The sequence below is a fragment of the Callithrix jacchus genome, chromosome 9 (genome assembly GCF_049354715.1).
Source record: "Callithrix jacchus isolate 240 chromosome 9, calJac240_pri, whole genome shotgun sequence".
NCBI lineage: Eukaryota > Metazoa > Chordata > Mammalia > Primates > Cebidae > Callithrix > Callithrix jacchus.
The window spans coordinates 36,304,947-36,317,735 of NC_133510.1; the positions used below are offsets into that span (position 1 = coordinate 36,304,947).

General features: G+C 36.8%; 1 protein-coding gene and 1 non-coding gene across 27 annotated transcripts in view; one reads left to right on the top strand and one right to left on the bottom strand.

Moving 5' to 3' along the window:
* The window catches only part of KIF21A (kinesin family member 21A), a 153,342-nt gene that overhangs the window by 5,648 nt on the left and 134,905 nt on the right, over positions 1–12,789 (top strand). The gene's annotated exons all lie outside the window — the stretch shown is intronic.
* Positions 7,874–7,980, bottom strand: LOC118144624 (U6 spliceosomal RNA). The gene has a single exon (XR_004729389.1). It is a non-coding gene; the product is annotated as a U6 spliceosomal RNA (small nuclear RNA).

Below are 12,789 nucleotides of genomic sequence, written 5' to 3' on the forward strand. Positions count from 1 at the left end.
TGATATCTATTGCTGTGCTCTGAAACATATTTCCAAATGTTTTAAAGATATTTTACTTAATATCTTCAGTGTAATAAGGATCTTTTAAGTTCAAACTCTAAATATACATGTGAGGTAAATTATTAGAAATAATTTAATGTTCAAAAAATATGGGGGCAAATAAGCAAGACTCTGAAAAATATTTATTCATTTATCTTATGGAAATAGAAGGTTATTTGGTGTTTGGTTATTTGTTTGTTTCATCCTTAATGCAACAAATCTCTAGGTGCCTATTATGTGCCAGACACTTTCCTACCACAACACACATGACACATGTTGTCCTTGTTTGCATGGAGCTTAGATCTAGCAATACAATGCTTTTTAAACACATGAAATACGTTGGAATGAACACACAACAGAATCAATGGCAAACTCCAGAAATGAAAGTTAGATTTGAGTTTTTATTTCTCTCTTATTGTCTTCAATGACTTTTTAGTTCATACATTTCTCACAATGAGTTTTTTTTTTAAATTGTGCCCTGCTTCCAAACATTTCATACAAAATGCCATGCATTAGGAGGATATTACTTATATCATGCCCTACTTATATGTCTTTGTATTTGGATGAGGAAATAATGGAAATGAAAGAGAGTAGATTGAAAAACCAGCAGATAATGCAAGTAGAAAGTCAATGAAATAATTTCATTTACAGAATATGAGTAGATACTTGTTCTTCAGATATGGTTTATTAAGTAGTGGACCTGTTTTTGTTTGTTTGTTTGTTTGTTTGTTTGTTTTTGAGACAGAGTTTTGCCCTTGTTACCCAGACTGGAGTGCAATGGCACAATCTCGGCTCACCTCAACCTCCGCCTCCTGGGTTCAGGCAATTCTCCTGCCTCAGCCTCCTGAGTAGCTGGGATTACAGGCACACACCACTGTGCCCAGCTAATTTTTTTTGCATTTTAAGTAGAGACGGGGTTTCACCATGTTAACCAGGATGGTCTCGATCTCTTGACCTCGTGATCCACCCGCCTCAGCCTCCCAAAGTGCTGGGATTACAGGCTTGAGCCACCGTGCCGGGCCCGGACCTGTTTGTTATTTGGGACTTGATGGAAGTTCAGGCTTCATGTCTAATTATTACTACCCCTTGAGCTCTTGCCATCTTACCTGCTAATTGGTTAATATTTTGATGCATAATGATGGGGTAGTGAATGATGCACTAGAAATTCCAGTTTAGTGAAACCATGAAAGCAGAAATTATCTTAGCAGTTAATATTCTAATATGCCCTATCTTCCAATTCTCATCAATTCCTCCTCAAATAAATTGACTTGGAATATTCATTATTATAAATATTTTTCCCAAGACATGTTACAGCTCAAAGATGAGTCTTGGACTTATAAATGGTTGCTTTCTGTCAAAATCACATGTGACCTGACATAATCTGAGTTTCAGATTAGGAAGGAAAACATATCAATGAAAATGCATGGCAGATAATAGTATTTGTTTACTGCATTTCATTAGATCAGTTTTATTTAAAATGAAACAAAGTTGTTTGTTGTTATTTTCAGTGCTTCTCTTTAGAAAGGGGATTTGTGGATTCAACTTGGTTTCCCAATGGATTAACTATTTAATCTTCTCAGAGTGTTAAAATAGTTTTCCTGGGCTCAGACATTATTCAAAGCAAATGACAGCCAAGCCAAAGGGACAGTTTTCATGATACCATACAATTATTATGTGATCTTTCTGAAGGATTCAGAATCATATTTGAGGTTACCTTGTCCTTCGTTTTTTTTGCAATTATTAAAAAATTTTAAAGCTGGCACTGTGGTATGTGCCTGTAGTCTGCCACTTGAGAGGCTGAGGTGAGTAGATTGCTTGGGGCTAGAAATTCAAGGCTGCAGTGTGCTATGATCACTCCTGTGAATAGCCAGGGCATCCCAGCCTGGGTAACATAGTGAAACCCTGTCAAAAAAAAAAAAAAAAAAGATTATAAAGTAAACCCTTATAATTATTGACAAAATCTGTTTTAAAGTTGAAAGGGATCTTGAAAAGACTAATTGATTGAGGCCCCTTCTTCAATAGTTGAGATGTTAGAAGCCTGGAGAAGTTATAAAGGAATTGATAGAGGTCACATGACTGGTAGTTCAAGTCTTCTTGATTAGTGCTATGGATTTTTTAGGACTTCATGTATTGCTAACATACATCTAAGAAATAATCTTTATATTAAAATAACTTACAATTTTAATCCCTTGAGCATTCCTTAGATAATTTTAGTTTGACATTTAGATAAGGTCGTTCACTGTCAGCCCATTATTTTGGCTTTAGGAGCACCTCAGTAGTAGGAACTTGAGCAGTGATTCTAACAGAGATCTCGCAGAAGTAAAGGGAGAGGAACCCCAGGGGTAGAAGCTCAGATCTAATTTTGAGGTTTCTGGTATATTAAAATAAGAAGTAATGCCAGAACTGAATTATAAAAAATGTAGACTGCTTTTAACATTTGCATGTAGCACATTAATGCTTTCACAACAACCAGAGAAATACAGTTTGTTTATAGTCTAATTTGAAAATAATTTTAAACATGTAAATAGAAGCTCTTTTGTGAATTCTAGGCCTGGGACATGTGGCTGCCCTGCTTCCTCCCACTTTGGTTCTTAATACTTTACTTGAACAGGCTGAAGGATTATGGCACATTGCAGTAATAACAACCTCACTACAGGGAAGGTGGCTGGAGTGTGGGGTGCGGGTGGGGTGGAGTGAGTCATATTTTTGGGGATCTGGAATGGAAGATGGAGTCAGAAATATGAGTGATTTAAAAAGACCTCCTTTTGAGTGTTACTTCACTAAATAGGTGGTTCTTAACCAGACTTTATTTCAGAAGGAAATATAGAATACAATACATTTTGATTGTAATGGAGGCCTGTCACCCAGAAAGCATTCTAAATCCCAGATCTGCACAAACCTTTTCTAGACTGCTGTCATGCAGAAAAATTTATGCCATTTGGGGTCTTAGACCTGCCATATATGATTCTTCTCTCTCTCCTTCTGAAATTCCAACCGGAAATGGCTTAAAATGTTCAAAAACTCAAATAATATTTAAGCACTATTACCATAGAACATGTGAAGGACATTGGGCTATTGACTTGAGACAAGTAGATATCTAAGTGCCAAGACTATAATAAACTTCATTCAGGATTTAACCCCAGGGTGAGTCTACTTGGGCACCTCCATCTGCTTCTTCAGAAGGAGGAAAGAACCAAGGAAAATGTTCAAACTTAGTTGTGGAATGGTGGGGATCACGGACCCACCCAGAGGCTAGAAAAAAAAAATTCAAGGACAGCTCAAGGTTAATTCCTTATTTTGGGGTCTCTTAGTGTGTAGGAAGATGTTTGCTTTTGAGATTGGATTTGAATTATTCTCAACTTTGGAGAGATGTGCCTGTCACTTAGGCCTGATATCATCATAGGCTTCTCAATATGATGAAGGAATTACATTTTGTTTTCAGAGTAGATATTCACATTATTTGATACAGCTACTAAGTCAGCTAGGAGTTGTTCTAAATAAGTCTTTATCTTTCAGCAAGTGGGAACAAGAGACATGAAGAGTCAAGTTGTAGTTTATTTTGATGTGGTATATTGATCACACGGTACTAATGAGGCACAGGGCATCTCTAGCTTCAATTGTATTGCTTCTTACTTACTTTCTTGGATCAAAATTCATTCATTTAATGCATAATTATTGAGTGTCCATTGTGTACTGGAATCACTAAGCTGGAGGCATTAAAGTAATTGAAGGCAGTTGAAGGCAATATGCATTACATGGTTAGAAAACTGTTTTGGTTTAGACTCTTACCAATAAAGTTAGGTTTTCCCTCGGTAATTCTCTCCTACCTCAGCGGATTTGGGAAAGAATCAAGAGACAACCACGTGAAAGAAGTAGTAATATTATTAGATGAATTTGGTATATAACCAACTGTTATGGTTTGAATGTGTCGCTTCAAAAGTTCATGTGTTGGAAACTTAATCCCCAATGCAACAATGCTGGGAAGTGGGGCCTAAGAAGAAGTAATTAGTTCATGAGGGCAGAATGGATTAATGTCATTATTGCGAGAGTAGTTTCGTTATCTTGAGATTTGTTGTGAAAGAGTTTAGCCCCCTCTTGCTCTCTTGTGCATGCTGTCTTGCATATCTTAGGATGATGCAGCAAGAAAGACCTTGCCACATGCAGGCCTCTTGACCTCCCAGTTCCCAGACTCCAGAACTGTAAGAAATATATCTCTGTTCATTATAAATTACTCAGTCTGTGGTAATTTGTTATAGCACCATGCAACGGACTAGGATACCAACCATGGGTCTGTTGGTTATATTCCAAACTCTAGCAACTGGATTAGTTATTCTCTGAGGTGTAACCCGTAACTTAAATTTACAAGGTGCTTTAAAGGTGTCTGTATTTGGTGTCTGTTCTTTTGCTTTTTCAGTGTCTCTTACACCACCATAAGTGACATAACAGCATATTTAAATACTTCCAAAAACCGTATTCTATCCAGTCTCCCAGTTTTCTTTTTGCTTTCGCTATGTAAATCACATACCATACTGATCTACTCCATCAAATTCGTCCTTTTATACTTTATTAGAATTCACTATTTTTATTCTTTCTTTTCCCACAAAGGGTTTTAATTAGCATAGTTCTTAGTGTTTATAAAGTTACTACCATATACTTTTTGAGATCAATAATAGTTTTGAGTTATACTTTTTACTAGTTGCTTAAACTAATGTAAGAGAATGATAACTCAAGTGGATAGTAAAAATATAAATTTTCCTTCTGAATTAGGTTGCACCAGATTTCTGGAACCATTGCTAATGCTTTCCTTTTACTTCCTTTCATCAACCTTGCCAAGAAATTACTAAACTAGGCTGTGGATTAAAGAGCACTACAAAGGGTAAACGGAGTAAAAGGAGCAGAAGTAATAATATATATTTTAATTATATATTAACTTTTTTGATAATTTTTTTTTCCTGTTACCTAGAGCTAATGGGGCAGTGTGCCTGCAATACTTATTAATAGAGCTTATATAAAAACTTGCCTGAAGGCATTTTAGAAGAAGACTGATATTTAGAATCAGAAAGTATATATTGTAAGCTTCTCTGAAAGTATATATTGTAAGCCTATCTAATAATCTCAAAATTAGTATGTAATTCCATAAGAAAGTTATTTTTATGCAGTTTTTTTTTCTGTTACTGAAATAGGTTAATCACATTAGAAAAATTATCAGGAAAAGATGAGAAAAACAATCATAGTTCCCTAATATAATTACTACTAGCATTTTGCTATATTTCTTTTTAGTCTGTTTTTATATGTGTACCAACAGTTTTTTGAAATTGTTGTAATTGGTATTTTGCTACCCTTTAGTAGCTTGGCATTTACCCCTCTAGCGTATACCATAAGAATTTCTCCATTTTGGTCTGAACATGGTGGCTCACACCTGTAATCCCAGCACTTTGGGAGGCCGAGGCAGGTGGATCAACTGAGGTCAGGAGTTCGAAACCAGCCTGGCCAACGTGGTGAAACCCCATCTCTGCTGAAAATACAAAAATTAGCTGGTATGGTGGCAGGCCCTGTAATCCTGGCTACTTGGGAGGCTGGGGGAGGAGAATCACTTGAACTCAGGAAGTCGAGGTTACAGTGAGCAGAGATCATGCCACTGCACTCCAGTCTGGACAATAGAATGAGACTCATCTCAAAAAAAAAAATTTGTTCATCTTTATATGAAGGAAGGGCATTTTGAGTAACATGCTAAATATTAAACACCATCTGCTTTATTTTGGTAACTCAGTACAATATGTATTAAATTCAGTATGTCAAACATTTATTTAATTGAATAACTTTATTGTTTAATAAGGGCATTAGCTTTGTTTTTCTAAGAATTATGCTGTCTCCTTTGATTATTTATATTGTTTTCATTTCTACTGATGAACACTGACTTTATCAAAGACTATTTCCTGGAATTGATGAGGGCACATAGTGCTGCTCACCAAGAATATAGGGTTAAGCATTATGGTACTGAGGATGCTTTCCAGAAAAAGATATATTGATATTTAATTTTAACTTTTTACCTATATCTATGTAAAGACAATATATATTAGGATGAAGTAGATGTTTTCCCAGCACATTATTCCAAGACACTGATGGTAAATCAAACACAAGTCCATAACTATTTCATGTATCTTGAAAATCAGTGAGTTTCTAAGATGTTTATTTTGCTTGCTTTCACCTGAGTTCAACACAAAACACTTCTCTCTGAGAAGCCTGTTGGTCTGTTAGCCTTCATCTGTCCTGTCCTACAATGGAGGTTGTCAACTGCTAATTAAACATGAGATTGCATATTTCATTCCTGGTTGTTGACCTGCCATTTATAATTCCTTAATCCAACTCTGACATCTGTGACATTTTCAAGTGTCAATTTAGACAATACAATATGAGGCTTTTGGATTTTAGTTTGCTAACTTGCCCTTTGATTGGCAATAGATTCCATCTATCCTTGATCATATTCTTATCTATTTTATTATATGAGAGGAATTGGATCTTCTTTTGCCCTGTAGCAGACTTGGTCTTTGTTTTTGAGTGTATGGTTTCTTTAGTTAGCTTTGGCTCTAAATTTTTTATTAACTTAGTATAACCAATCATAATTTTTCACAAGTGTGTGTTCTAGGACATCAGGTTTTCTTTGAATTCCTGTCTTGCTTAACTTTTTTCAGGTGAAGTTCTTCGTGCCCCAAGTGGACAAACTCAGTCCCTCTTGAGTTTCTGGGTCAGTCCTAAATAAAGCTACAAGTAAATCACAGCAATAGTTTTTGTTCCACCAAGTCGTTAGTGTGAATTTTTTTGGCTGCTCCAGACTACTTTTAATTATTCCTGTGCTTTTAGGATCATAGCTTTCCCTTTAACCTCCTATTTCACTTGTCCAGACTTGGCTTCTGTCTTGGTTTCCTGATTTAGATCTCTTTCCTGGTATCTTGAATCCAAATCCACTTGACTAAGTGAAATTATTGAAAGCCCCGTCTTTGTGGAGAGGGAAACTTGTCTCCTTTTGTCCCAACTGGGGTTTCCTTCAACTCATGTGGGCTGTGCAGAACTAGGAGCTGCCACCAGAGTTATTCCACTTGTCTACATGGGCTAGCACTGATCTGTTCTGGGTCATCTCTGGACTGTACTTCACTTTCATGCCATCCAGTCTAGTTGTCCAGCTTTCTACTTTACACCATTCAACCTGGAGGACCTAGAATGTTTTGAGACTGAAATCACATGGACTCTAGAAGCTGTGGTTTCAGTGTGTGTATTAGTCCATTTTCTGTTGCTACAACAGAATACTAACAGGGATGACTTACACAGAAAATAAATTTATTTAGCTCCTTGTTCTGGGTGCTGATATCTGATGCATCTGATGAGGTCTTTCCTGCAGCGTATTACTGTGGTGAGGGACACCATATGGCGAGAGTGAGGGTGTGTGTCTGCTCAAGTCTTCTTATGAAGCCACGAGTTTCATCATGGGGGCCCTTCTCTGTGAAATAATCTAATCCTAATTACCTCCCAAAGGTCCTAACCCCAATCAACATATGAATTTGGGGATTAAGTTTCTAACACATGAAATTTGGGGACACATTCAAATCATAGTATGGGATTGACATACACCCACCAAAAATCTACTAAGGCGTTGAATGAATCTTCTCAATATGGTATAAAATATATTCATGTTCATAATAAAAAAATAAATTGATCTGTTTCTTAATATTGGTTGTTGACAATGATCTTCCTTTTTCTAATTTTTAATTTTTATGGGTACATAGTAGGTGTATATTTATGGGGTACAAGAAATGTTTTGATACAGACATGCAGTGCATAGAAATATGAACGCTTTATGAATTTGCACGTCATCATTGGACGGTGGCCATGTTACTCTTCTCTGTGTTGTTCCAATTTTACCAAATGTGCTGCCAAAGCAAGCACAATGACAAAGATTTTTAAGCTGCTCCTATGACGTTTTGTTCAAAAAGAATATATAGGTTTGTGAAGAAACCTCGAAGTTTAAAATCCTCCTCTATGGTTCTCTTGATTGCCATTTGAAGTGGAAAATGCTGAACTGTCCGTACCTTTGCCTTAATATAAAACGATTTTGTTGGCTTCTGCTCTGGCCATACGATATATGCACAGTGATAGCTTGACATTTTACTTTGGGTAAAAAGAGCCCATGGACTGTGTGCTGGGTTAGGCTAGGCCTCTGCAATTGCTCCGTGTAGGACTGGCACATCTAGGTGAGTTGGTCGTTGTATTTCTCACAGCAGCGTCACCGACATGGGATGGGAACCAAGAGAAAAAGAAGAATGTATGAAGGCATGAAGGGGATTGATTCTTGAAATAAAGTTGCCATTGTGGCTGCTTAGTTCAATCATTGTGGCAACCTTGCATTCTAGAGTAAAAGCATCAAGTCTTTGTGGCAACAATGCTGTCTCATCCCAGTAGCTATTAAGGAGCTGCTGAGAGTTGATTGATCTCTACTCTCCTTTTAACTTGATATTCCTATTAATTTTGTTTCTCCCCCTCATTCATCCCATCCCTTCCTTAATTTTATTTTCTTTTGTAGCATGACTAGGGAAAAAAACATGGACTTTATTTATTTACTTTTTTAAAGTTTTTTTCTTTTTGACAGGGTCTTAATGTTTTGCTGTGTTGCCCAGGCTGGTCCAAAACTCCTGAGCTCAAGAGATCCTCCTGCCTCAGCTTCCCAAAGTGCTGGGATTATAAGCATGAGCCACCTTACCCAGCGAACCATGGACGTTAGAGTCCCAAATATTAGAGTTCAGAATTTTGGATAGCCACTTAACTTTTATGAGCCTTAGGGTTAATCCTGATCTCACAGGGTTGATAAGATTGCTAGACTGTTCTTTAGAAATGTTTGTAAGACCTTAGATTCCTTTTTCTCTTTTAGTTTGATCTCTCCTCTTCTTTTTTCTCCTCCTTCTATCTCCTGTTTTCCTCTTTCTCTCTCCATCTACCTGAAACTCTTATTTTTTCTCTTCTAGGTAATATCTAATAACTAACCATAATTTCCTTTAAAATCACACTTTAAGGTAGGGTTTTCTTTGGTGAGCTCCTGTTTATAAAACTCTGCCTTCATCTTGGTTGGTTTCTTTATCCGTGAAGTGGAGGTAATAAGAGTACTAACATCAGAGGATCGTTATGAGAATTAATTGGCATAAAGCACTCAGAATAATGCCTGGCACATAGTAATCCTGAAATGTTAGTTGGGATTAACTTGCAAAAATCTATTTATTTAACAGAGATTCTTTCTAGTCTTCACTCGGGCCCCCTTTTTATAATTTATTATGTCTGTCTTTAATTATGAAGAAAAGGGATGATAATAGTACATTTATATTTGATAATATGTGACCTTGATATTACCAGTCAAAGCTATCAGCATTGTATTTATATGATAGAATAAAAATCTTGATTTATCTTTAATGACTATGTTGAGGTGTGAAAGGCAAGACTGACATGATCATACTTTCTAGGGCAGTTTGAATAAAATATTTTCTAAATCTTTGTTCTCTGTTGGTATGTATACTAATGGAAATTCATTCCTTTTCTGCTTATCTTTTATTTCCAGTTGGTTAACGGACAAGGTGAGCTCACTGGTATGTTAATCCTTAAACCTCTGCTGGGCCTGGTGGCTCAAGCCTGTAATCCCAGCACTTTGGGAGGCCGAGGTGGGTGGATCACGAGGTCAAGAGATCGAGACCATACTGGTCAACGTGGTGAAACCCCGTCTCTACTAAAAATGCAAAAAATTAGCTGGGCATGGTGGCATGTGCCTGTAATCCCAGCTACTCGGGAGACTGAGGCAGGAGAATTGCCGGAACCCAGGAGGCGGAGGTTGCAGTGAGCTGAGATTGCGCCATTGCACTCCAGCCTGGGTAACAAGAGCGAAACTCCTTCTCAAAAAAAAAAAAAAAAATTCTTAAACCTCTTAAATATATTGCTTAGTATATCATTAACCTTAGCACACCCCTACTTTTACCAACAAAATTTATATTAAGACACCATAAGTGATCACACACACACACACACTTTATATATAAAGTATAAATGAACATCTCATTCTTTCCATGTGTCATGTCTAATTTGAAGTCATTTTTAAAGATTGACTGAAGTGACGGTTCCTTTAATAATTTAGCAGAAGTTACTAATTTGATTAATTTTACTTTTCCTCTTCGTAGTTACAAGTCACATTGTATATTATAAAAATTTTAATTACCAGGGTTAAATAAGAAAAAATATTAATTAACAATTATTTTTGACTTTTTTTTTAAGGACCTTACTCAATAATTGGGTCTTCATTGTTGACACAATAATAGCTGCCGAAACCTTTACCTAGTTGACTAGTTTGTTTGTATTAAAAAACAAGTTTCTGAGGGATAAGGTATCAACAAATGAGGTCTGAAACGCAAATGATCCGGAAAACAAACTTCACTTTTTAAGATAAACCTGTTTAGAAAACAAACTTGCATTGTTAAAACAACTACCTTTTGAGTCCTTCACAGAAGTTGATGTACTGTGAAGTGAAATATTGTGATAACAGGTGGACCTAGAATATTTGTGGTAGACAGTTAAGTGGACTATTGAGGATGACTAAGAAAGCCCTATTTGCTGTCTTTGACAAGGAAGAATCATCCACATATAAGCTATTAAGATAATGAACACAATAGTAGAAATAGACTAAGAATGAATTTTCTTCAAAATCATCCCTACCAATACTGGACAACAGATGCTTATATATTTGAATTGTTTTCTGTACCTTGTGAAGAGAACCATGTTCTCTGTTTACCTTTAAAAAGAAAAAGATGTGGCTGTAATCCTAGCACTTTGGGAGGCGAAGGTGGGTGGATTATCTGAGGTCAGGAGCTTGAGACCAGCCTGGCCAATATAGTGAAACTCCATCTCTATTAACAATACAAAACTTAGCTGGGTATGGTGGGGCATGCCTATAATCTCAGCTACCTGGGAGGCTGAGACAGGAGAATTGCTTGAACCCAGGAAGTGGAGGTTGTAGTGAGCCCAGATGATTGTACCACTGCACTCCAGCCTGGGCAATAGAGACTCTGTCTCAAACAAACAAAGAGAAAAGATGCAATAGTGGTCATCTTTGTGGTTTGTGGTTTTCTTTTCTTTTGGACTATCAAATATGATTATTTGCACATTACACAATTTTCTTTTTACTGTTGAATATTTTAAAATGAACTTTGGTGATGAAAGTAATGCTGTTGGACTTTGAGTTCAAATCCCTTCTGTTTCACTGACTTACTTTGAGGTGGTAGTGGTGTAAAAGTAACCCTGTGAAAAATAATGTCACACCTCTTTATGACTCAGATCCTTTTGTGTGGAAAGTGGATAATACTTCTGCTGAGTATCTTACAGGCTTTTTGGAAAGTGTAGTTAGTAAAAATGTAAAAAGAAAGCTATTGCTCTAAGTTCATTCTAGGCACAGCAGAAGTTACTAAAGTATTCTGATATCTAAAAAACAAAATTTTAAGGATAATAAGTAACCTCCATCTCTGACCATTCTAATTCATTTTAGCTTGGATCCATTCACTGTGTTTTAATTTGGTTCAGTTCAATTTATTAGTCACTGAGCCCCACTAGAGCAAGTGCACTCCACACGGTTTGTTGGGGAAATGCAAGATGATTCAGATTTGAGTTTTGCCCTTGAAGAGCTCAGTCCAGTTGGGAGAGCCTTGCATGTCTACACAAGACCTGATGGCTCTCCCATGAAACATGCCAAAAATGAGATATGAACACATTATGTGCAAGCTACTAGTTTGCCCCTCCAGCCACTGTAATCACATTAGCTACTTTCTCAGACAGTAAAATGATATCTTAATTTCCTTTTTTTTTTTAACAGTCTCACTCTGTTGCCCAGGTTGGAGTGCAGTGGTGCAATCTTGGCTCACTCCTCTGCCTCCCGGGTTCAGGCAAGGGAGTCTCCTGTCTCAGCCTCCCAAGTAGCTGGGATTACCAGCATGCACTACCACACCCAGCTAATTATTTTTATTTTTATATATTTTTTAATTTTTAGTAGAGATAGGGTTTCACCATGTTGGCCAGGCTGGTCTCAAACTCCTGGCTTCAAGTGATCTGCCCACCTCAGCTGGGTGGGCTGATCCAGCTGTAATCCCAAAGTGCTGGGATTATAGATGTGAGGCCTTAATTTCAGATGCCTTAATTACAGACACCATGCCTGGCCTTAATTTCCAAAATAGTAATGTAAATGCTTCTTAATAATATAAGTCCCATGACATTTAATCTTTGTGATCTCCTAATTTTTGACATAGCCCCCTTTTTTATTTACTTTCTCTTCTCTAATGCTTTTCTAATTTCCATGCTCATTCTATTTTTAAAAATTCCTCTCCATTACTTTATTCCTATTTTCATCACGTATATTAAATGCAAAGATTTATTGACAACTGTTCATCCACACAAACAAGGACATGAGTACACATATACAAGCGTGTACATGTGCGTATACTCACACATATCTGAAACATCCTTTTCTCACACAGTTGTTAATAACATCCATTTAGAGTGGACATCTTGGATTTTAGGGAGGTAGAAAGCTTCTATAGAAGTTTCCTAAGATATTCCAATTCTAAAAATATTTTGATTACAGTTTATAACTCCTTTGTTAACTGCCTATTTTTTTTCGTGTGCTTTCATTTCATCAGTCTCAGTGTCTTGTGGGTACCATCCTGTTGTGTCCAGTAG